The sequence below is a fragment of the Lepisosteus platostomus genome, chromosome 15 (genome assembly GCF_059453375.1).
Source record: "Lepisosteus platostomus isolate fLepPlt1 chromosome 15, fLepPlt1.hap1, whole genome shotgun sequence".
Classification (NCBI taxonomy): Eukaryota; Metazoa; Chordata; class Actinopteri; order Semionotiformes; family Lepisosteidae; genus Lepisosteus; species Lepisosteus platostomus.
In genome coordinates, this window is record NC_142625.1 from 27,019,849 (window position 1) to 27,045,067 (window position 25,219).

Here is a 25,219-nt window from a genome sequence, read left to right on the forward strand (position 1 = left end):
CCTTTGTAAAAAGTTTTGGGTTTTTCCTTCCTCCTCTCGTAGATGCCCTCATAGCAGAACTGGATCCACCACAACACCAGGATCAGCGTTTAACATAAGAGGTACAAAACCACAGCCTGCCTTCTATTACACAACGAAGAACATGGTTTCAAAATGATTTTAATGCAACATTCAGCTGGTTCTTAAACTGCTAGCAATTAGGCTCTTTAACACAGAAAACAAAATGATAAAAGATATCCTAAAAAAGCTCCTTAAAAACCGTGACTCGTACGAATAAAGCACAAAGCTGCGTGTTCCTCATGGGAGGAAAATTCAAGTCGTCGTTTATCTGCAAGCCACAGATCAGCCCAGCGGACTGCACAAGGTTAATGTCATTTTAGGGTACTTATACAGTTGTGGCAGTGATCTCTAAAGAACATTAACTATCCTGAAATCTTCCCTCTGTCCTTCTGCAAGAGGCATTCCAGTGGCCAGACCCTCCCCACAGTCTGCACACAAGCCCCCTGGCTGGTGAGAGCACTAAGGAAGATCTTCCCATCTGGCTAAATGTCAACTCTGACCAGCCCCTCTCTAAACCCACCCTGAGACGAAGGGGAAACTCTGTGCAGTGTAGGGCTGAGCAGTTTAAGGACATAAGTTCAGATCTGGATCTGGATTCATTACCCTGAGAGCTGTAACCATCTACCAAACAACAGAACCGAGACAGATGAAGATAATAAAGATAAATGACCAACTTTATTAATAATAAAATTAAAATAAAGTGCCTTTCATATAAAAAATAATCCAGAATGCTTTACAGGAAGCATATGGTAATGTAACACTGATAAAATCATATGTTATAATATAAAGCAAATACATGACTATAAAAATGCCATTGAAAAGAAGTATGCCAACCTGTTTTAGAAATATTCTTCTAAAGATTTATTGCTAAAGCAAGCCATTGGGTTTCGAGTTAAATTATGAAATTGCAAAACTAAGTCAAATCGATGCATTGCGCCAGGGGAGCCAGACTATGATCTCAGGAAGATTTTGTTTTCACAGCTTTTCATCTTATTTTAATAAAACGTCTCGGCTTACTATGCAGGAATGCTGTAGGGCATTGTACTAGAGAAAAGAAGCAAAAATCTGAAAATAATATTTCTGCAAAATCTTATCTCCCCCTAGTGGAATTGCAGGAGACTGGAAAGTCAGGCCGCGACAGAAGCTTCTCCGCAACCCTGTCAGCTCGAATTATCTTTAATGCAATCGGACACGAGCAGTGCAAAACAGCTGGTTTGATTTAACAGAGGTCCGAGGTTCTACTTAGAGAGGGGAAAGAGCGGCAATTAAATTACAGCAGATTGCCCAAAACAGATTGCATAGCAGGCAGCATTTATAAAGACATCTGTAGAGCAGTGTCCACTTGCATCAACCTGCGTGACACCAGGCTTCCCCTCTCCAGCCAGGACAGTCAAGAAACTCGCCAAGGTAGAGCCGTTTCATGTCAAAGAGCAAGTTAAAACAAAAAGTACAAAAGAGACACAACACATTCTAGTGAACTGTGCCATAGGGATCAACAAACCAACAGGTAGAGGCTTTAGAACATATTCTGCAGCATCCTACATGTGCCCAGTGTGGAAGAAGCTTATGGTGTTCAGCTGGCAAGTGAAAAGTTTTATCCTTCCTACCACATGGTGTGCAAAAAACTCACTTCAGCCAAGATGCTTTTTTATGAAGAGTCGTTTATAAACCTCACTGCAATCAGAATTCCTTTCTAAAATGCTTACTTTCCTTTAAGTAACTTAAGCTATTTTTAATAAACACTCTTCTTCTTCCAACAGCAGCAGAGAAAGAACAAAAGAACACGTTGACCTGGCCCTGGCCAGGATTCTGGCATTGCAGAAAGCAAACACCGAGATCTGCATGGAGGTGCAGGTCATCAAATAAAGTACCAGCGTGCCGCAGCACAGGCGCTCCATTAAAACCTCAACAAGTCGACGCACCTTCGAGGGCTCCTGCAGCGCTCTCCAGCCGCCTTGCCCTGCCTCACACCTGCGCCGCCAGGCCGCGGGAGAACGCGGGTCACGAGAGGCTCGCCGCACGAGCCACCTCCCGCCGTGCTGATGCTCAGAGGAGGACAAATCTTTCCGGTCTTCTGAAAACCTCCTGGCATGAGCATATTGCAAAGAGCCTGCCGGCGTGGGAAGTGGGTACAAAGAGAGCTGCTGAATTCGGAGGAGCAAACTCTCCTTCAGGGAGGGTTGGCCCGCCGAGGGTCTGAGAACACAGTCTCCTTGTGCGGCGCTAGGAGCTGTGCTCGTGAAGCTGGTCCTCATCAAGCACACACAGGAAAAACAGATCCAATCCCCATCTCCCCAGATAAAGATTTTAGCATTGGCTGCAAACGAAGTCTGAAAACTTACAACATATTTCAATTGTGTAAAAGCAATTCTGCACAGTTCAGATAAGGATTTAAAGAAGATGGTTTCAAACTAAACATGCAAGTACTGCCAGATAATTACAAGACTGAATGTATATAATTATGATAAATTACAGACTCTTACATTTATCTTTAATTGGTTACCTTTATTTTAGATTCAGTGCCCCAAGTAACTACATAGAATATATATAGCATACGTAGCATGTATGTGTATAATATTGTAATTACACAGTACAATTTTGTTACTCTGTCACTGCACCAAAAGCACTGTGAAAGTTATTTGCACTATTTTAAATGAATGATTAGAACCGAGGGCTGATGTGCACAGGTACTGTATTCATACACCAGCCTTTGCACAAGTCAGAAAGCAATTCTGCTGACCTGACAATGGTTATTCATGACCTGTGCAGTTTGCTAGCTCAGGGGCAGCACACAGAAACAACCTTTGCATTGAAATCTTTAATATTTTTACTTCTACCTGGAATAATTCATTATAACAGAGTCAAGTACCTGCATGCTGCACCCTCAAAACTTCACTTTCCTTTGGACAGGAAAAAACAAGGGTGAGCATGCAGGTGGCCAGTGTCATGGTGGACTCTAGTGCAATGATACTGAACCCTAAACAAGGCAGGAAAGACTCAGGAGACCCCAGGAGCTTCATCTCAGGTCACTGACAGTGTGTAGCTATGCTTTATGCTGTTATTTTAATAACAACAGCAGACGGCTTTAAAATTGTTGAGCCCATGTATCCATGGATTTTTGCAATCATACAGTACGGGTTCATAACATTAAAAAAAAACACAGGGAAGACAGGAGAAAAGTATTTTCTCCTTCCAGATGAATAAAATATCTTCTCACTATCATTTTTCTAACCCACAATTTAATGTGCTGAAGCGATGCATTCTTTTATTTCAAATCCCTAATAAACTGTTCTTTTCCAGCACAGCTTTGTGAGAAGATGCAGTAGCAGATTTGATTTAACAACATTTTGCAGTAAAAATATTTTATGCAAAACATATTAAATTACTGATTTTGGTCAACGGGAAATGAGCATAATTGATTTTTCTCTGCATTATTTAAGGAATCAAGCACTCTTCTGTTAAAGGACATATTGCATCAGTAAAGAAAAATCCATCCTCATTTACCTTGAATCTATGAAAATAAAAGTACCATTCTTTAAGGTATCTAATTAATAACCAACACAGTCTGCTCCTACTGAACACTGTAAATCTCTGATTGTAGTACAGATATACAGTATACATGGAAGAGCAGAATCTCATTAATTGAAATTAATATTTCAACAGGTCTCAGGATAAAGTCATTTGTTAAGCCTCAATTCCATCATTCTATCTGCTGGTATTTTTTTACATCTGCCCCAACCATTGAAAAAATGAAGTGGTATAAAAAAAATTCCCCAAAGGCCACATAAAACATGAGAGAGATGCAATACAAGGTGCTAAGAACTGACAGGTTAATTTCAAAGTCATGGGCAAAATCCAAGCAGGAAGAATCTTCAGAACTAGAAAGGGAGGCCTGGCATCCAGCACTGCCCATGACCATGAATCACTACTCCCCCTCTTGCAGGGCAGCGCCAGTGTATCACAGCAGCATTATCTCGCTTGTTTTCGGAAACATCCTTTGTCCCCAGTGCCCTCTGTCTGACTGGCAGCCTTTCTTCCTGCTGTTCCTAGTTCCAGGTAGTGCCAGATGCCCGCTGGCACAGCACGGCGTCTGCAGCCCCTGCCACATGCAGCCCTGCCTGCAACTGCCAACGAGCGACCGCTAAACGCCAGCCCTCGCTGCCCCAGGACCTGTCCCAAGCAGGACTTGGGAAAGTCACAGGAAAGCCATCCCTGGCACCGTAGCCTCTGAACACGAGACCCGCGTCTTTGAGGAAGTGTCTTGGAGGACCGAAGTGCACCGCTGTGGAGGACAGAGCCGTTACCCTTTTCGGTTCTGGCCTGTCCTGGGCGCAAGTCTTGTAAGCGGACAACAGTGAGATCAGCACGAGCAGATTCACCCAGTGAATTCCTATCTGCAAACCAGAAGCCTATATGCAACAATATAGATGTTCTGCAAGGTCACTGCATGAATATTTATATTACAGTCAACAGGAAGAATACAAATGGGTCATTACACGTCAGCTCAACTAGAAAATGGGGGAATTGTGGCTCAACCAGCTCAGATTTCTTCGGTGCAATGACCTTGAAGAACATATATATATTTTTGCATATAAACTTCTGGTTTGCAAGCAAGTTTATATAGGATATTCAACAGTCTAAACACTAGGGATGTATTTTTATATAACTGGTAGAAATCAGGTGGAGGTAAAGCTATTTAGAATTACGGAATTTTTTGCTGGCCTCGTTTTGCTTGCCACACCAAACAACCCTGACATGGCCTTGCAGGCCTTGCACTACAGGCTCTGCGGGGGCACAGCGCCTCTCAGTGGCACAGTGCCATCCAGCCCCTGCGCTGTGCTGTCTGGCACATTTCCACCTTCATACTTACCCCCACACCCTCACTCTCTGATCTTCAGCCAACAAGACCATGGGGGGATTCAATGACATTCAAGACCTCAAAGGTATCCGCCTACATTTCAAGCTCATCGCCGTAACAAGGACACCAGGCGACAAGAGGAAATTAAGATAAGATGCAACTGGGACTGATGAAAGGAAGCACTTGTTTATGCACAGAGTTCTGGGGTCTGGAACAAACTGCACCAGCCAATTTGTGCAAGCCAGCACTTTGGTATCCATAAAGAAGGCTGAGAGGCTGGTACTATTCCTACTAGAGGCAAATAGCCTACTTCCTTTTATTGGTGTAACAATCTTATTTGCGATTAATTTTCTGGTGAGCTACACCTCCTACTCCCTCTGTAGGCCAGGCCTCTTTAGAGCCATGAGCACCAGACTGGTCAACTGCAGCAGTGAATGTCACCAATGCCTATGCACTCCATGTGCTTTTGTTCGATCTGTCCCCGATGTGCCTTTACTGACACATGTTCAAGCCTCAGTTCTCACTGTGACTCTGCTTCTCTGATGAGTTTTTCCAAACTGCTGCTCTTGGTGTCTAGCTAATAGTGTACAAGGCAGAGCAGGCACTCAGAACTCAGATACAATGCACACTATACATTAAGCAGTGAAACACAGACATAGAATAGACATTGTATAGTTATTGCCATGAAAGCAATCTATAAACTACAGGTTGAAGATCACAATTCCATTGATGCATTCAGAAGTAACATTTACATAGCTCATAAATTTGATTCTCCATGTGCTGGGGAAGGCCAAGAGCTAAAGCGTTTCTATGGTCCATCAAGACCTGGGATTTCCTGTCCCCTCTGACCAGATGTTTTTGAAAATGTGAACAAGCAATATCGTACGGATTCTGAATGAAAATCTTTGGAAAAAACTGCTGAATGTCTTAGGCACTTCCTGCACGTTCTGCTTGTCTCACACGTGTCTCCCAAGTGAAAGTTATTAACTACCTTACTTTAAGTTGATAACAGGTTTTAAAAAAAATGATGCTTTTGAAAAGCTGACTGTTTTAAATTATTCACTCGGTACTGCAGGTAGGGTGGACAGGGTGCTTCTGCATCTGTCATGAAGGCTGACATGATGGTAGACATGCCTTGTGGGAACAGAAACTGCCGGAGTGAGAGCAGAATCTGGCGATTCTTTAAAGTGCTAATCACATCCTGGACAAGAGGAGCATCAGGCACACAGGTCTCTACCCACCACCCTGGACAAGAAGCGCACCGGACAGCATGAATCTCTGCCTTCTAATGAGGCGTCTATGTGCCTCCACGTGTGTGAGAGATGGAGAAAGAAAGCATCAACAAAGACCATGAGGCCTGGGGGGATGACCGAGTGCAGTGTTGGCCTCCGGGCAGCTGAGAGGCCAGAGCGGAGATGAGACGCCCAGGCCTTCCTCTCCTTCCTCTCTTCAAAGGAACTGCAGCTGATCAAAAGGGTTCATGAATGTGCGGGAGATGAATATTGTAAAAATGTCCAGCAAGCATGATTTTTTTTTTACTTCTTTCATTTAACTGATCTAATGGACTTTACTCCTTGTATGCTTATTATTGTAACCTGTTAAAGCAGCACTGGGCGACAATATATAAATGTGCATTAAACGTTAACTGATATTTAGAAACAAATGTCAAGAATTGCCCAGATATCTAATATAGTTTACCATTTAAGATGAGGTAAAATTTCAACAGTAACTATTTGAAATATTGAGCCACAAATTGTTTGACCTGTATGTACTGTTCAGGCTCTCCACAACACCAAAATCTGATGGGCTGGATTGCAGAAGAGCTCTTCATGTTAAAATCCCATTGCACACAGCCAGTGCATCTGATGGAGCAGAGTTCCCATTAAGTACAGTTTGTCGATATTTAAATTCCATTTTCCAATATAGCCTCTTCAAACGTCTAAAATCCACTTATAGACTGAAGTAATCCAAAATGTTTGTGCTGCCCTGGGGCACAGGATGGCTTGCAGAGCAGCGAAAACAAAATGACCCCCCAGTTTGGGTACAGGGGCGACTAGAGGGCGTGTGCTGCTCCTTGAAAAAGACAGCATGGGTTTTGGGCTCATGGCTGTGAACGGGTCACACACACACAGATAACCTCCTTCCTCAACCAAGCGGGAGGAGGACAGGACCAGTGCGCAGGTCTCGCTCCACAGTGTTGTGCAGCACATGAAACGCACTGGCTCACCCCCACACCTTGCTCCCTGGCAGGAACAGCGCAACTGTCAAACCAGACTCCAAACAAAGCAAGCACGTGCACACGAGACACCCTCAGCGTCCCGCCGCTATCCGCGCGGCAGGGTGCCACGAGCGCGTGCTGAGGCTGGGGGAGCCCCCGGCTGGCTCCGGCTCCGGCTGCGCTGCGCTCTGAACACGCGGGCGCGTGTACCAGGCCGGCACGCTGCCATGCTCAACAGCTCCATGTCAGTTTCAAAGTGCCCACCAGCAGGCCTGGCAACAAACGGGCAATTACTGCAGATGACAACCTGCCTTTGAAATCTGAAGCACTAAGGTCAGCCAGACTCACCTCTGTGCGCCAGCTTTCGAGATGCCACAAATTATACATCCAGCTGTTTACTTTGGAACAAGTCTGCTGCTGAAATTAAACAGTATTTTCATAATGAAAACAAAATATCCATTTGAAAAAAGCGCTTTTATTCCTTGGACACACATCCGAGTTTTTTCCTCGTCACCCAAATCCTTTTAGTGGGAGTCTCTGAAGGTTTAAATTATTAAAGCATGTCAAAATCATTAAAAGGGATCAGCCACAGTTTAATATTCTGACGTTTGTCAGATAATCGTTGTGATTAATGATGCAACACAGATTTCCAAACTGTGAAGCTGGATTGCTTTTAAGTTAGTAATACAGCACAATTCACCTGCTCTGCCCACATTTTTATCCTTGGAGCACATCAATGTTTAGAATCACTATCACAAGCTGACAGCACACTGCGGACTGCAGCTGACTTCATCACCAATGACTGAAGTAAGTCCCTTCAGCGGAAGGCAGGCTTAAGTATTCTTATTTAAATTCCAAACCACCTGAACCCACTCTAATCCCAGAACAATTGTGATAAGCCTCACATTTTAAATTCACCAAAGGAGCAATGCAGCAGAGCTAAATGAAGACGATCAGACTGTGACCCCAGGTTAAACACCTTCTGTTGGGTTCAATTACAAGACATTGTACCTGTCAATAATGACAAAGTGCCACTTACTAGATACTCCCCTAAACTGCCCTGCCTTTGAGACTTTTGCGTGCTTATTTTTCTAAATAATGACAGCACTTCAAGGAGAAACAGCCCAAAGAGGGTTAAAAATAAAGTCACTTAACCTGTTAAACAAATCTGAACTCCTTAGACGATATGCAATGTAGAAAAAAATCTTTATCTCATTACTTATATCATTAGAAAAAGAAAACATATGTCACTTAATTCTTCATTAGGAAAGTTCAATTCTGCCAAGAGGTGATTTAGGTGCAACAGGATTTGATTGAGAAACCAGAGACGTCTATCACAGCCCCTGGCAGCCCAGTCTGGGATTACAGTATGATGGGATAAAAGCAGGTGTATCCAGAGTGACCAGAGTCAGCTGTATAAGGAGTTTGCATTGTGTGCTTTTTCTTAACTATAGTGCTGTCTCCAGGTCAGACTATTCTGTTTCAGAAAAAGAAAAGGCAGAAATGCAAGAGGCATTTTAATTTGTACATTTTTTGTTGAAATTGTGAGCTGTGAGGTGCATAAGAGTTAGTAGATAAGATAGCCGTCTTCTTTTCTAGCTTTTTAAGATTTAATCAGATTTTCATCATCACAAACCTGAATTTATTAACTGGGACTTTAACAATCCCCACAAATGAATGCTCTGCTACAGAACTGCATTTTAAACAAACTGGATCTGAGATTTTTATCTGAAATAAGAAGACAAGCTGAGCTCTCTGTAATCTCCTTAATTGCTAGTCTGTGAGCTCCTGGAGAAGAGAGTGCTCTTTGAACAGTACAGAGTTTTTTGGGGGAGAAGGAAAACGATTTTCAGCAGGAGGCAGAGCATGTGAGCAAGCACATTTATCTGCTGCTCTCCCATCACCCACTTGTGACGAGGAAGAAATAACTCCTTCTCCTTTTCCTATGAATAAGTCTGAAGGTTAGCAATGTTATTGTAATCTTGAACATGCCAAGTTGTGTCGAAGTTCTCCCAGCCTTTTCTAATGGAAACAGAAGTATAAGTGACAAAACCGATTTATTCTTTGAAAGGAATAACCTTGAAATTACATGCAACTGTCAGAAGTCATTCAATCAAGCACTGTGAAGTTTAATGACTGCCTGCATGAATAATTTAACTATTCAAAACAACACAGCGGCAGTGCTTTAAAACCACTAACATATACGTTACTTTTTATATGTGCATACATAGCCTACTAGGTTAATCATCTACAACTGATGTGAAAAATGAATGCCAATTATCTTTTATTACACCCACCCAGTATGGATTTGTTTAAGTCTGAGCTGTACACCTACAACTCCTATGCTCAGCACCAAATGGAGAAGCAATGAATCTCTCACTGACTTCTCTGCAAGCTTGCAGACACCTAATAAACTACAATAGTTCACTGAAATGCCCTGGACCCTAGCAGACTAATACATGTCCAGTTCACAAAGGCTCTGTACCCTGCTGCTGCTTGGAGGATCCCTGTCTCTGCACCACGCAGCACAACCCAGCAAGGCCAGAGCTCTGAGCACGGGCAGGAACTGCTGGAGCCGTTGGGGAGCCCTCTACCAACTTGCATGCTTTATCCCGTCACCTCTCGCCCCCTCCAGCACAACGTATCCGGAAGAAAATAAACTTTGAAAAATCATTAAATGTTTTCAAAATAACTCAAATCAAATCTGAAACCAGTGGGAAGACGACGTTCATTCCTATGACACTTAAAAAGTACTTTTTGCAGCAGGAAGAGGCAGGAAATGTGCTCCCTGCTAGACATCAAGCAAGCTTTAATATTTCCTATTCAGACGCCCTCCTGCACTCACACAGAGAGGGCCTGCTCTAAGTGCTCATAAAAAGACCTTTTCTCCACTTAATAACAGTCTTTCACAATCCATAAACTTAATCTACTGCACACAAAAAAAGGCCACACTGTATAGTTCATTCTGTAATTTCAAAAGCATCTCAGGCAAGTCCTTTTGATTGTACTGGTGCTCATCAGGGCTGGGCTCCTGTCTGTGTTAAACATGTGTGCTTTTCTTAGCCAAGGGGGAGAGAACTCTCAGCAATGAAGGTCCCTTACCCCCCGTGAGGCCAGCAGTCCAGAGGCAGGCTGTCCTCCACACAGCACACAGGCTGCAGCTCACGCCCTCTTGTCATACATGCTGACACTTCAGAGGCTCCAGGAGTAAAAGAAGCTCCTATATCACTGTTGTGTTTCTTACAGCGCACTGCACTACTACCGACTCGTCCTCCCCATGTACACACTTCCTGAATGTATTTAATTTCTAACCAAATCCACGCTGCTCTTGTATTTCAACACAAGTTACAGTTGCAAGTGAAGAGAACAGAACCGAGGGAGGTGGCAGGTACCATAAAGACTAGTGAAGAATTCCTAAGTGGGTGTGAGCAGCCCACACAATTAGTCAAAAACCACATCCATAGTAAAAATATTAACAATGAAAGTTTGTCAAATGTTTTTGGTAATTCTTGAGATTTGTCTTGGAGACATACTATCCTGTACCACTGCCATAAAAAGATTACCATTACTGTAGGATAGAGCTGAGGGCTATGTTTGGCCATAAGGTAAAGGCTGGAATTTTTCTTATATATAGGGCAGTAGCTTATCAAGGGCTATATAGGTTTAGGGTACTGGTTAAATGTCTGGACTGGGGGTTTGGCTGGGTTTAGATTTTGGGCTGAGGTAAGAGCAAAAGTACAGTAACTTGGAAAGTAAGGAAATGCACTGAGGACTGCAATGAAAAATAAGTACTTAGTGCTTATATCCATACATTTCAAGCACAGGGTTCGCCCCCTTGAGAAAGATTCATATTTCAACCACAGCAGTATCTCGCGTTTTAGGAACCTTTCAATCCTTGGTGCTACAACTCAAAATCAATTCTCTTTTCAGAATCTATCACTGGAGCCATTCCGAGTTATAATGACCCCCCACGTTGCAACAGGCATGTAATTCAGTCCCCCCCATTTCCTTGAAGGAAATACGGAATGAACACCATTTGTTAAAACAGGTGCAGTAAGTAAAGGTGAGCTGCCAGTACCTGACATGATATATTGATTGAACGCTTCACTGAACTTCCTAACAGCTGTGACATACTTTACAGGAGCTTCAGACACAGCTCTTCACTGGCTCCAGTACAGAGCTTCAGGCCGTGTTGTAATGAGAAACGTAATTAGCAGAGCATTCTGTCCATATCAGCATTCGAGCTCATTTTTTCCCATCTAGCCACATCTCGGAGTACTTAAATCAGCCCCAGTGCATATATGAAGTAGCTGGATGTTGAGGGGCTCTCTTCAGCCCCATCGGGAAGCATGAAGAGACGGACATGAGAAAAAGCAAGACTGCACCCCCCAGTTCCTTCCTTTCGTGCTGCAATTGCAGTGTGTCAGACATGAAAAGGATCCCACACAAATAAGAGACAACTTTTTTGTTTCAAATACTGTTCACCAAATTAGCTTAAATAATAGTTTTGGTATCAAATTATTAAAAGGCCTTCTATCTAAAAATATAAAAATTGTGTTAAATGATAAAGTAGGGCTACAAGCTACCGGGGCTGGTAATCCTTTTGATGAATACTTCAAGAATGGACAGTAGATCCTCTGAACATGATGGATATTTATTTGTAGGATCGCCATTTATATTTGTCACAAAGCTCCTCTCAGTCTCATACCCAGATCTCCTCGCAATTAATTTGTTTTCGAGTCTCCTGGCTCTAGTTTCTGTGTGCAGCATTCCCATTATCTTCAGGGATGATGAGTGTCTTGTAGTATTACTGGATTGCCTGCCAACGCTGCATCACATCTGACAACCATGGATGACATCACCGGTCGTCTGCAGCAGAGCTCCCTGGGCCACACGGTCTCCAAGGCCTGTCAATTCAGCAGGGGTGAATCCCTAATGCTACACATCCCTACTTGCCTAGAAGGATTCGGTTCTCACTGCTGCAGCAGTGCTGGATTCCTGGTCACAAAATACTAGACGTTGGTGGTTACTGGGCTATGATACAGGATTTCCAAGCGGAGACAAAAGGGAAGAGGAAAGGCACTTTTTTTTATAAAAAGGGCAGCAGGAGTCTGGAACAAGTTGTCCAGCTATGTTGTTGCAGCCAATATCTTAAAGGTCCTTAAAGAAATGTCTGCAACAGAGAGCTACAAACAACCAAATGAATTAGATGGGACAAAATCTAATTTTGTAACCACCTTATTTTCATACAGTCTAATTAAGAGTTAATTAATTGATTGTTCAACATAATTCTTATTTAGAGCGATCTGCTTCAGAGCTGTACAGGACCAGAGAATCTGACCTACAACTCTCCGCTCTTTGAAGAGCACAAGTCTTCTCACAGCCATCTCAGTGCAGTTCAGGGGTACCGGTCCACAGTTGGCCACATGGCAGCAGGTTCACACTGTCTCAATTCACTTAGAACACACTGTAAACAGCTTTTGCTATTTAAGCGTTCCTGATGCATATATTCTATATACATAGGTTGCACCTCTGTGGCACTTAACAGATTCAAAGAGTGTAGTATAAAGCAATTTAAAATTGTAAACAAAAAAATCAATATGCAATTCATCATTAAATTGTACAGCATTTCTTCAAAAGATCAACATAACTACACAATTTTCTGTGAAAAGATTTCTCTGCACTAAAATTAATATTTTGAAAATTGAAGATAAATAATAAAATGAAACAATTCAGATGTGTATACAGCTCTCTCCCCAAAGCCACTCAGACCACTGACATCTATGTCTTCAGTATCTTATTTTCAGTCTCGGTACAGCACCCACCTGCAATGCTACACACAAAAAAACAAATGCCTACACTGAGTGAAAAGCGAAGAACTACATTCTAGAAGCGTTATAAATGCCTATTCTACCTTGATTTAATGGAAGGGTTCCGTCTTGAGAAGATGTCTAATGAATACAGCTGGCACAGAGGCTAAAAGGTCACAGGCGGAATGGGATCTTTTATTAAAGCAGAGTTCAATCGCCCTCACACTCTCTGAATCATTTTCTGTGTCAGGCAGCAGACGATTTCTGTAACTCGGGGGAAACCACTCATACAGTGAAACCTCTAATGCAACATCTGCCAGTAGCTCTGTGGGGTTGAAATAAAGACGAGAGAAACTACCAGGGATCAAGTGTGTGTGGGTTCTGTTCTGGTCTCCTCCCACATCCCAGAAAGGGCTGTGTTTGATATTTGATTTGTCTTTTGTGTTTGACTGGCTGCTCTTAGTTGGCCCTTTCTCCACAGCCCCTGATGCCTGGTGTCCCGAACAGGGCGAGAGAGAGCTCACTGGCTGCAGTGCTCATCAGGATAAGGAACGTTCCCAAAATGGATGGGTGAAACATTAACAGGGATGTGGACAGTCTCCACATGGAATCAAGAGTTCTATTGGTATGAACTGAAAATAGCAGCTCATATTATTTTACAGCACATACTGTTGCAGGTGCAATGGATTTGAATTCCATAATTCCTAAAAAAAAGCAAGGAAAGTATGAGGGCTGTTCTGCTGAGGCTTTTTCAAGGAAAGTCGTCCCCTTGAAGCTTCTACACGCCAGCCACCATTTTCAAAGTCAGTGACAGATTACGAGTGGATAACACTAGCAAGTAAAGGAAAGGCCTAATTTTTCACTATACCCTCTCCTGAACAATTCTCTTTCCTAAAGAGAAAAATCCATGGAGAATGACCCTAGGACTTGATCCCGTCGTAGATGAGGGCTGTCGGGTCTAGAGTCCACAGCAATATTATGATATTTACATCACCAAAAAATGATGCTCTGTAACTAGCCGTTTCTTACTGAACACATGGTGAAATATGGACACCAGCCACACACATTGGTGCAGAACAATAACATTTCAGGACAGCTTCAATAATATAATTTCCAGTTTTACTCTATGGAAACTGATAGCACTTTAAGAGAGAAGCTTGCCTCAGAACATCTGATTATTACGGGCTTCCGGCATGAAATTAATAAGGATGTGTATGACATCTGCCTTTTGGCTAGTTTAAGGCTAATCACTTATTAAACGTTCTAATGAAACAACATCACTGCCTCCTATAAATTTAGAACAGCACCATTAAAAACAATGAAAATACCCCGTGTTATTCTTTAATGGCATCTTAAATGAAATATTCTCTTTCACTGCTATATTTATCCCCATAATGTTTTGATTAGGAAGTTCAAATGTAAATAATTTATATGAGCTGAAATTAAAAACCATTAGGGGAGATGCAATGGAAATTGTTTATTATGTTAATGGTTCATTATCTTCCTGTCTGTTCAGCCTGGTGCTAAAATCCAGTTTAATTAACACGGGCCTGGCTTTCTGTGACAGCAATGTTGTCATCCAAGGCCTCCGAGAAATAATCTGCACTGAGACTACAGTCTGCCACTGGAGAAGCACTGACCTTCCATGAAAAACAATACAGGCTTTTATGATCATTAATATTTGAACATATGTACGTGATGGCCTTGTCTCAGTCTGCACTCAGTGCTCTATGGGATTTCATACAACTGTACTGAATAGTGAGATTTTCTATAAAATGTCTTTGTTTTGATAATGGATTTAAGGAAGTATCTGAATACAGACCATTTCAATCTCTTTAAATTGGATTAGTCCAGAGATAACCACCTGACACTCATGAAAGATCTTGGTATTAGCTGCTAAATGCTCTCCTTTCTAAAATGTGCCTTTTTATCCCCCGTTATCATATAATTAGATAAGTGACTTTCAGCATTAAAGAACTGCACCTCCAAGTAAGGGATGTTAGGACTTCAGCACACGTATAATGCCAACAGCAAAATAGCCAGCCCTCTCGGTAGGACTGTAGGTGCATCATTACACACATTACAGTGCACAGTGCTGCATTATTAAAATGCTAGGTCAACAGAGATAATACCATGGTACATACAGGAGTCAGTCTCATACAGGGCGCCATGCAGTCGAGCAAGCAGAAAGATAACACTAACAAGGCTCCTTAAAACGAAATATCCACCTAGAACTGCCCCTTGGACATTGACATGGCACTGTAACACAGTAGACGTGACTGTACCCAGGCCTTTGCTGGGGTGACCAGTGGCAGAACAATAGTCACTGCAGCCCCGTGCAGCGGCGTGGATGCCCATTACCGATCTCACTTTAAATATCAGGTTTCCAATCTCCATCACCACCTGCCCAACATGTCATGTGAGGGAGACGCCACACCACAAAAAGCAACAACTCCTCGAGAGTGCGCAGCACCAGCCTGTACCGAGACTCACCTAGCTGTTTTTGTCTGAAATGACAACTAGGCAGCCTGAGAGACTCCTCAGGACGATCAAGATGCCCTAGTGATCGGGGGATGGACAGGAACAGGGCTGCACCATGAAGCAAGCCATGCCTTTAATATTCATTTGCAAATCAACATTTTAAGTCTCACACATATTGGTAGAAATTTTATCAAGTGTGCAAAATTATTCTAAACATCTAAGGCTGCCAAACTACCAGGTAGGTTCCAGGTGAAAGTGCCAGCACTGATGCAGGGAGGCCATCTGGACATCAGCTCCTCTTGGCCAGTGACCACCAACACAGTGCGTTTCTTCTGGAAACGGTTCTGGAGTCTAGTCTGAATTTATTTTTGCTCAAGATGTTAACTGGTTCTCCAGGTGACATCCAGCAGTTCATAATGTTTCAAAGTCTGTTCTTTGGAGCATAACTCACTGAGTTATAAACCCATTGCTGTATCTCATAGTTCATCCTACAAAAACAATTTATATTGAAATTATTTCACACCAGCCTTCACCAAAACATCTCAACACACTTGTACACAGCAGTGCAGAGAAAACATCAGAGAAAAATAACCTGTGAGTTAGCAATAAACAGCACATTTAAAGAACAAGGATTACAATGTATTTACTTCAAGGATGAATGGTTTGGCCTTTGTAGCTAGTCCAGACATTGGCTGGGAACACAACTTTTGCAATATCACTGCTCAATGGATTCAACTCCAGCTGTTCCTGCAGACTTCCACAATCCCTTATTACTTTTTTCCCCTCAAAGACAGATTTACAAAAGCCGTTTTAAGTGAAGATTTATCTGTGGTTTCAGTGGGCGGTTTTTATGGGTGCCAGGGTGAAGAAACCTGGAAAGCCCATTTCCGTCTCTCCCTCTCTGCAATGAGCCTAAGCCGGTTGAGGGAAAAACACATTTCAAGCGCTGGAACTTAAACTCTCACACCTCACAGCACCTCCTCAGAGCCGTCCAGACAGGCAGACGAATCCGCGGAAGACGTAGCTGGCAATCCTCTCTCCATGAGTCAGTGGAGGCAAATTGGAGCTGCTAATCCACACTTATCATTGCTGGAGCTTTAGCCGCCACTTGGCTGCAGAAACAAGGAAGGAGCCGCAAACCGTGAGGTACAGGTTTAGCAAAAGGGCAGTGAGAAAGCCGAGGACAGGAAGACCCAGTACGTCCCCACCACCTTCTTGACAAGGTGGCCAGTTCAATCACAGATCAACAGGTGGGAACCCCACATCACAAGTGGTCTGGGAGCTCAGTCTGGGAATCGGAATAAGTAGCGGGCCTTCCGGTTGAAAGCTCGACCCTACAGAGGCTGAAAAGTTAAAAGGGGGGCGAGGAGAGGCCCGACTGGCTCTGTGCAGGAGTTAGGAGTGTAGGTCAGGCCCGTCAGCGCAGGTATCCCCAGCTCGAGTGCGGGGTGCACGTTACTAGCAGGCTGCGATCAGGGCCGTGCAAACAGCAGCTCACCCCTGGCCAAGCAGTATTGGGGATGGGCACCCTTAAGCCAGCCAGGTCATCTTTAAGCCAGTCAGGCACATGCTACTGTCGACAGCGGAGTTAGAGGGGTGGCACCACGCTCAGAAAAAGGCATGTACAATCCCCAACCTCCTGATGGGGGCGCTGCACAGTGTGACCACGGAGTTGTTCCAAACTGAAGGGGTAGGAAGGGGGCATGGAAAATGAAGAACAGTGTGATTTAGTCTGCTTTTCCACTCCTTTTCTATCATACTGTACCTACATGCAACCATGGCAGCCTGACTTATAACACCGGAACAAGCTTTTATTTAAAGGTATTGAAGTGCAGTCCGCAAGTATGGGAGTTTTGATATTATGTACATGTTTTAGCAGTAAATGTTAAATATAGCTACTAAGGTCAACAATGTACTTGTTAGCTGAATAACTGCAAACCATAAAATGATAGGAAGGCTTTTAAAATTCTTAGTGTCACTCAGGTGTAATAATGCACACTTTTTCTGACAGAAAAATAGTGTAATATCTATGATGATCTACATGTAGCTCCAATTTCTTTATTTTCTGTTTGATGTGTTGTGGATAATTTAGCTGTCAAATACCCCACAGTTAAGAGACTGCAGGAAGCAGGCCTGTCCATTAATTCTACATTTTATTAGCTCCAAGATATGAAATGCACATATTATGAGTGCTCAATGACTTCAGTAAGAAATAAAACTAAGAAAAATGTTTCCAACAGACTTCTGTTGGGGTACGATCTTCACTAACACAGCCACATGGTTGCCAGGACTGCAGGAGAAAACATGAGCCGTCAGTATTGCTCTAAATGACAAAACCCTGTTATCACTGGTTTGTTTTTCCCCACAATAAAAACAATTAGTAAACTGTTGCATTGACTGGTTTAGTAAAAGAAGTGCGAAGACTCAAACAGGTCTCCTTTGTTCATGCCACAGGATGTGTAAGCAGCTCTTGAAGTTAATGGTCCAAGCTGCATCTGCAATTCCAATCTTCTCCTCCTCCACCAAGATACACACCCCCCTCCAGGCCTATTTCTGTCATTCTTAACACCTTCAAGGCAGGAAAAATAAAAATAAGCATAAGCAGGGTTCTGTAAAAAAATGCCAACACTAGCATGTACTTCAGATAGTGTTGTTACTGTCTGTGGGCTGTCAACAGTGGGTTTGAAGAAGGCTCCCGGAATTTCTCTTCAAAGCGCTCTGCATAATCTGAGCAAACAATCCGTTAACACACACAATCCCCCTGCAGAACCTTGTCTAGTGCTCCTTGAAGAGGACGAATCTATGGTACCAACTGATATGGAGCAGTTATTGAGAGAAGGCTCTAAACAAATCCAACTGGGAGGAGAGTTTTAACTCCTTCAGGGCACTTCCTCTAGTACTGCTTATCATGATCATTACCTTCTCATAAAAGGGAAGGGGGAGAAATCAAAGGGACTCTGCCAAGTAGACACACAGAGGGCAGAGAGAGGCAAAAAGAGAAATCCAGGGTCAAATAAAAAGATCAAAGGACCAGGTACTGAAGTGCTTATAACTAAATAACCATTAGTAGCAATTTCAGGCACCATTATTAAAATATACTGTTGCTCTGGTATCAGTCCCAAGACGATTGACCACAGACTCCTGGGATCAACGCAACGCCCTGCACTGACTACCTAAAAATGAAAGAATACAAGGAAAACCCATTCAAAACCCTAGAAGGCCCAGTGGCCTTCTTCAGAATCAACAGTAAATAAACAAGCAGAGAAGGTGCATGAAAACTATGGAACTAAGAGGAAGAGCATTTAAAACCGAACAGGAGGCACTCTTTGACATATGGCTGTGGGAGTCAGGAAGAACCTACAGCACTCAAGCTCATTATCAAACCCAAGACTCCTGGCTTCTTTCAGAAAACTGACTGATGAGTTACTTGGAGCAAATAGGAACCGAATGGGCTCCTCATTTCTTTGAACTCTATTTCTTATGCAACACAATCAGAATCACAGGAACATTAAAAGTGGCACAAAAACGAACACAAAATGCCCCATGGCTGTTGAAGATACCCTGAGATCCCTGAAGGAATACCAGACACCAGCTGAAGAGGACGGACTGCGTGGCCTGCATTCTTTTGCTACTCCTAATGCGCCCATGTCTGCATATCTCAGGTGCAATCATTACTTCTCTTCATCCACCCAGTTTCAGTCCATTTGACCTGGTAAGGGTCACAGTGAAATTATTTGTTAAGCCAATTATTTTCAAAGTTTGGAAATTTGGGGGTAAACTCTAAAGACAACTGCTCTCTTTGTTTTGGTCTGTAAGGCAGGAACAGTACCTTGCTCCTTAGACCCTGTGACCTCTGAACCCTGCAGTTCACTGCTGAAAGCAACAGCTGTCTCGATATTTTCACATTTTCTGAATGAAAATACACTTTCCAGCTCATTAAGTTCAACTAATGAAGCAATAGCCTCCCGTAAAATGAAACTTAATGAACTAATTCATTTTAATCCTTGGCATTTCTGCATTATTATTTAAAACCCCATGTGCGGTGATTTCCTTTCACTGTTTCTCAGCACAGGCTCCGCTGCAGTAATTGAATTTTTCCTTATCCGGATATTCTACAGCAGAGCAGAGTGCCACAACAGCATCCTGAGCAGAGGCAGGGGAGTAAACAGCGACATGGGATTGAAGATGACATTGGAAAGTAAATAACTGAAACCTTTCTGGAGCAAAATAACAAATAAACAGCATCTTTTACGATGATGTAGCTTGAACAATTAATCAAAAAAGAATCCAACATGTAAGACTCGGTACATGTTTAATTCCATCTGTTTCGCATCGACAGTGTTACGATATGACAGAAAGAGGTAAGCTACTGTTGTCGCCAAGCGCATCAGCAGAATTAAAAGGTGTTTGTGCCGATTTCGAGAGCTGCCACCGTGACTGGTTTTCTGGGGAAGTCTTTACAAATGAGGAGGCTGCGGGCAGCCAAGGCGCAAAGTGCTGGTTGAGGACTCGGGGAGGACAGAAGCCTACGGCCCCGGAGCAGCTGCAGGTTCCCTGCTGCTGGTACTGACAGCTCCGCTCGGTCTGCCGGCGGAGCAAAACTGCTGTCATTGTTGGAAGAAACAGGCATATGTACATTCTTACTTTCTAGAAAATATAATTCTCATCACATCACATCCTAGCTCAAACCTCAGTGTTCATTCATACCCAGGACCAGGTCTTCTATATATACTGTATATATATCTATCTCACCTCCTGCACTCTTCTATTTCTCCAAGAACTGCCTAATTTGCAGCACTGCCCACTTGACTCACAGACATCTTTTATAACCATAGTTCACTCACAGTGATCCAGAGAGGACTTCACAAAGGGAATCAGGCGATTTCTTTACAGACCCCCCATACCAATGAAAATGAACAAAGTCCCAGAGTTTAGCTGTGAATACCACCCTATTGTGAAAGTTGAGATTCCACCTAGTTTAACGCTGTGGGAGGAACACAGGACTGGAAACTGCAACACAGATACACAGAATAGATGCAAACTCTCTCAACTCTAGGCGATATACACGAGGAAGCAACAAGTCAAAGTCAAGACTCAGGAATCTGAAATCAGTCCACCAAGGATTTCTCTCAAGAGGAAGCTATTAATCACCCCAACCTGACTCACATGTATCTGGGAGTTAATGAAAACTCCCCTCTCATGCCTTTGTAGATAGAAATGTTACCTCAGTGACAGCTGCTTTATTCTTTGCCTTCAGGATATCAGGAGCTCTTCTTTTTTATTTCTAGCCAGTCCAGTGAAAACGAATCCGGACCCAAAGAGCAACGCCGTGCTGGGAAATTAGAAAAGTACGTTCCTTAGATCACTCTGCTTCAGCTCCACACAGGAAAACCTGGACATCACGTCCTACCATTTTAAAGGTTCAGGTAGGACTCAGACCCGAGCACAGCTGAAGATGACCTGAGACCAGTAACCACAATAACCCGATAGTCTGCTGGTTGAGGCCTGCTTCACATTAATACAAATTTGGAAAGAAATTGTTTTGTAAATAGTCATGCAAAGATTAACTGCCAGGAAGGTTAAATCTTTCAATACTAAGATTATTTCTGAAAACTTCAGTGACCTCAGAATTAATAAAAAAAAATGTTTCTTAAAGCATATTTTTCCACTTTTTTCAAAGAATGCTGAGACATCCAGCTAGATTGTCCTAGCAGTGTTGTTATTTAACCTTGCTCAGCAGACGTATGTGATGCTTTATAGTGATATTTTAGGATCACTGCTCCTAAGCAACCACATTTTCCTCTGTTCCAAGAGGGACAGAGACTTGGCACTTTCTCCAAGAGAGCAGCTCAGCTGCCAGAGGTTTGTGATGTCAGGATGCTTCTAGAACCAGACCTCTCTTGTGCACAGAAGACAGTTTGATGCAAAGGATCCATTCCTGCCATGGAACATGTGTTTATAATAATAATAATAATAATAATTGCTTACACTTATATAGTGCTTTTCTGGACACTCCACTCAAAGTGCTTTACAGGTAATGGGGTCTCCCCTCCACCACCACCAATGTGCAGCATCCACCTTTATAATGTGTTTAAACAAAAGCCAATTATTTATACACATGTACAGTACATTTCATAAGAACATTACTACACATGAAGTGAAGTCTTTTTTGGCAACTTTACAAAACGGCTTACTGACCAAAATTAAGGGATGAGCTCAAAGGAGGGTAGTTCAGAAAAGTTTTTCTTCACCTCCTCATTTCCCCCTATAGAGAATTACGATTGGTTAAAATTGCAGTGGCTCCACTTGCCCAAGAATTAATTTTTGCTATATTTAACAAACACTGGAAAAGGAACAGGTAATAGAGATTAATGCACTTGCATTAATTTGCTATTGTAATAAACCACAAAACCGATGTGACAGTACACCTCTGTCCAAGCCAAATCGCTAAACCTCTGCCCTAGGCACGGTTAAACCATTGAGCAGAATACAAATCCCAATTCATTGATTCCACAGCTATCTGAAGAAACAATTATATATCCTGCCTTTCCTCATTTGGCTTGTTGGCAGAAATGTGTTAATCTTTGAAACTGTACCAGGATGCAGCAGGATGCAGAATCATTAAGGCTTACCACTTTTCTTAAGGACTCTGAAAGCCAAATAAATAAACCAAAACGAAAAATAATATTCCTTCGTAAGTCTCCTGAGGCATTTGTAAATGAGTGGCTATGTAACATGTCGACGTCTACAGGCTTTCATAAAACAGCATTTCATTCCTTTTCCAAAATGTTTTGACTAAGCAAAAACATTTAATTACTATTAATTGATTCAGTTAAGAAAAGTAAAATTGCTTCATAAAAGAAATGAGTCGTGAAATTAAAATCTAATAAAAATGGCCCTAAAGAAAGCATTCCGATTGGTGCTTTTTTTCCCAAACCATGGCCTTTTTTAAAAACAGTGACTAACAACTGATCCACTACACCTCCTTCCCCCCTACTCCGAGACCCTATGACATTCAAATTCTCAAGAGACAGGTGTGTGTTGACCAGTTCTCTTCAATTCCGATGCCACCATCAGAGCCACTCCTGACCACAACAGGTCTACGAGTTTAATGGCTCCCCCTGGTGGTCAGCATGAGTGAGCAGGGGCACCAGCAGAGGCCTGGAAAGCACAGGCGCTCCAGAACAGCAGGAAACAGAGAAGAAAAGGTGGCATTTCTGGCCAAGCCATTGGGAGGAAGTTTTCCCTTCCTCTGTTTTAGATGCTATTTCCCGTTAATGCCGTTATCTGGCAGGTATTACACCACACACGGGGATAATAAAATTTAATCCCAAAGAGGATTATCTGTACCACAGGTGATCTATTTCAAATATCCCTACACGAGCTGAGGCTGCCAGTCCCTATCTGCACCCAGCAGCAGAGCAAGATAATATTTCTGCAGATCAGTCACAAGGTATTAAATGCATTACGTCCCTAACTCCCTCACTGATTGTTTAGGGTCTGGCTTGTGCAGATAGTGTAACTTGGAACACTTATCACGGGCTCTGAGGGAGGAAGTAATCAGGGAGTTGTGTCAATCACTAAGCAAGTTGAGGTGCCGATTAAAATCACGAGGCAGGCGGACGCCACTAAGTCCGACAGAGCTAAAAAGGTGGAAAGTCCAGTACGGGGATACTCTCGGCTCAGCCCATGACCACAGCAGCGCTGACCAGTCACAGGGGGCAGTGACTCTTCCCCAGTGTCTCAGATGTCCCCTCTCCTTCCACCTCCACAGCTGTGCACAGGAAAGGCACTTACATGACGCTGTACCCGACAGCCTGGAGTGCACAAAAAGACAAACAGCAAAGTAAGATAACTAGCCAAAGAGGAGGGAAGGGGGCAGAATAAGGCCAGGGAGACAGAAAAAATAAAAGCAGGGGATGAAAGACCTTTACATTGCAGAAACGCATCTCAGGGGTCCATGAAGGAATAAAAAAAAAAGCACGAGCAGAAGCACGGTGAGAGCAGGGTGGGGGCCACAGCAGGAACATCGCTCACTCACAGTGCTGTGAGTGATGGGCTCAAGTTTCTGTGCCACTTGCACCTTCCCGAGCCCAGCTGCATGCTGCTGTGGCAGAGGTGCCCACCCAGCCCAGGACCTGTCATGTCCCTCGCCCTCAACACTGAAGCAGCTGGGAAAGCCGAATGGTGCTCACTGCAAGACCCAGTCTCTGGCCTCAATCCAGTAAATGGGCAGCCCTAATCCGCTCTTGCACACAGTGGCAAATGTGTATACACTTACTGCACAAGGAGGAACTTAAAAACTCTGGATTGTGACTTTTATCACCCAGTCTGTGCATAACAATGACTCAATGCCTAAATAAGACATACAAAAGGATATGTCACAGCTAAGCACTCTGCTAGTCTGGCTGTGATTATCTGGCTTAACCACCTGAATAGAAAATTACAGCTGTTGCTCTAAGAAATAACAGATGACAACTGATGATAAATCCGTTCTGATAGCAATGCGGCTGCATCACGACAAGGCTCCGAGGAAACACGTACAGCAATCTGCAGTAAATAGTATAATAATCTTTAAATGTTTGCTGTTGAATGGAAGATAAGGGATTAAAAGGAAAAAAGATCATAAAGTCTCATTTTTTTCCAGAATTTAAATCATTTACAAACTCCTTCATTATTAATGGGGTACCTGTAATGTATATGTGCATGCAAATTACTTAAAACTTCTTAAAATAGGCCTATTATTGTGATAAAGGAGAAACAGAAAAACAGTTACAAACAAGAGGGCTACCATTTCTTGTCAGAAGCCAGAGTATATATTTCACCACAAGGGCTGGGCAGCTGGTTGCACACTCCCTCAACCCCTTGGGAAATAATGTGCCTCCTGTTCTCGGCTTTAAATTCACTTCTGAGTAGCTCCCACTTGTGTCCTCTGGTTCATGTGTCAATATTCATTCTGAAGAAGTCTGCTTGGGTGACTTTGCCAATGTATTTCTGGATTTTGAATACTTGTATCCGGTCCCCTGGCACTCTACTCTGATCAAGACCACAAAGACTCAGTTCTTTCAGCATTTTAGCTCAGAATATTCCCTTAAGCCCTGAATATATTTGATTGCTGTGATCTGGACTGATTCCAAAGGAGCAGTATGAAATTGTAACCAAAACTGTACACTATATTCTAAATGAGGCCTAACTTGTTCATTACAATTACAATTCTAACATAATATCCCATAAAATTAGTCAATTTTAACAACTACATTAAAATGTCATTTGCCAGGAGTTTACCCAGTCTTGAATTTTATCTAAATCTGAGAATAAGAAAAAATTAGAAGAGCAGAGGTATCCTAGTAGGGATACCTGTGGTACTCCACTAATTACACATGGTCTGCACTAGCAGCAAGAGCTCAGGAGTCTTACAACAAATTATGCAAAAATAAACCTTTTTTTTCTATCTTACATTACCCAGTAACACTGTTCACACAAAGTCATCAAGGCACCGTTTCACTCCGAGACCCCCATGTGTGACATTCATTATCAACTATTCCTGATGTGAAAAAACTCTATCCTTACTTCAAACTACTCAGAGACTTTCACTGATGCGAAATATTTATTTATTCATTTCACCCACCTTGAATGAATAAATTCTGACATATTTAATAATAACAGGACAAAGTCATCCTCAGAAGCTGAATTGTTTGCATGAAACCGATGGACCTCATTGCATGGCATCAGTCCTCAATGGATTATAAAAGCAAACAGGGCTCTTTTCAGGCAGGCTGACAGAAAAACACA

At 42.8% G+C, this 25,219-nt stretch overlaps 1 long non-coding RNA gene across 5 annotated transcripts in view; it reads right to left on the reverse strand.

Moving 5' to 3' along the window:
* Window positions 1-25,219, reverse strand: part of LOC148648423 (uncharacterized) — a 164,836-nt gene that overhangs the window by 112,931 nt on the left and 26,686 nt on the right. The window contains exon 2 of one of the 5 annotated variants that reach the window (XR_015926741.1): window positions 20,652-20,759. The exons of the other annotated variants lie outside the window; for them this stretch is intronic. This is a non-coding gene — a long non-coding RNA (uncharacterized LOC148648423). The remainder of the gene's footprint in view (window positions 1-20,651; window positions 20,760-25,219) is intronic. 5 annotated transcript variants of the gene reach the window in all.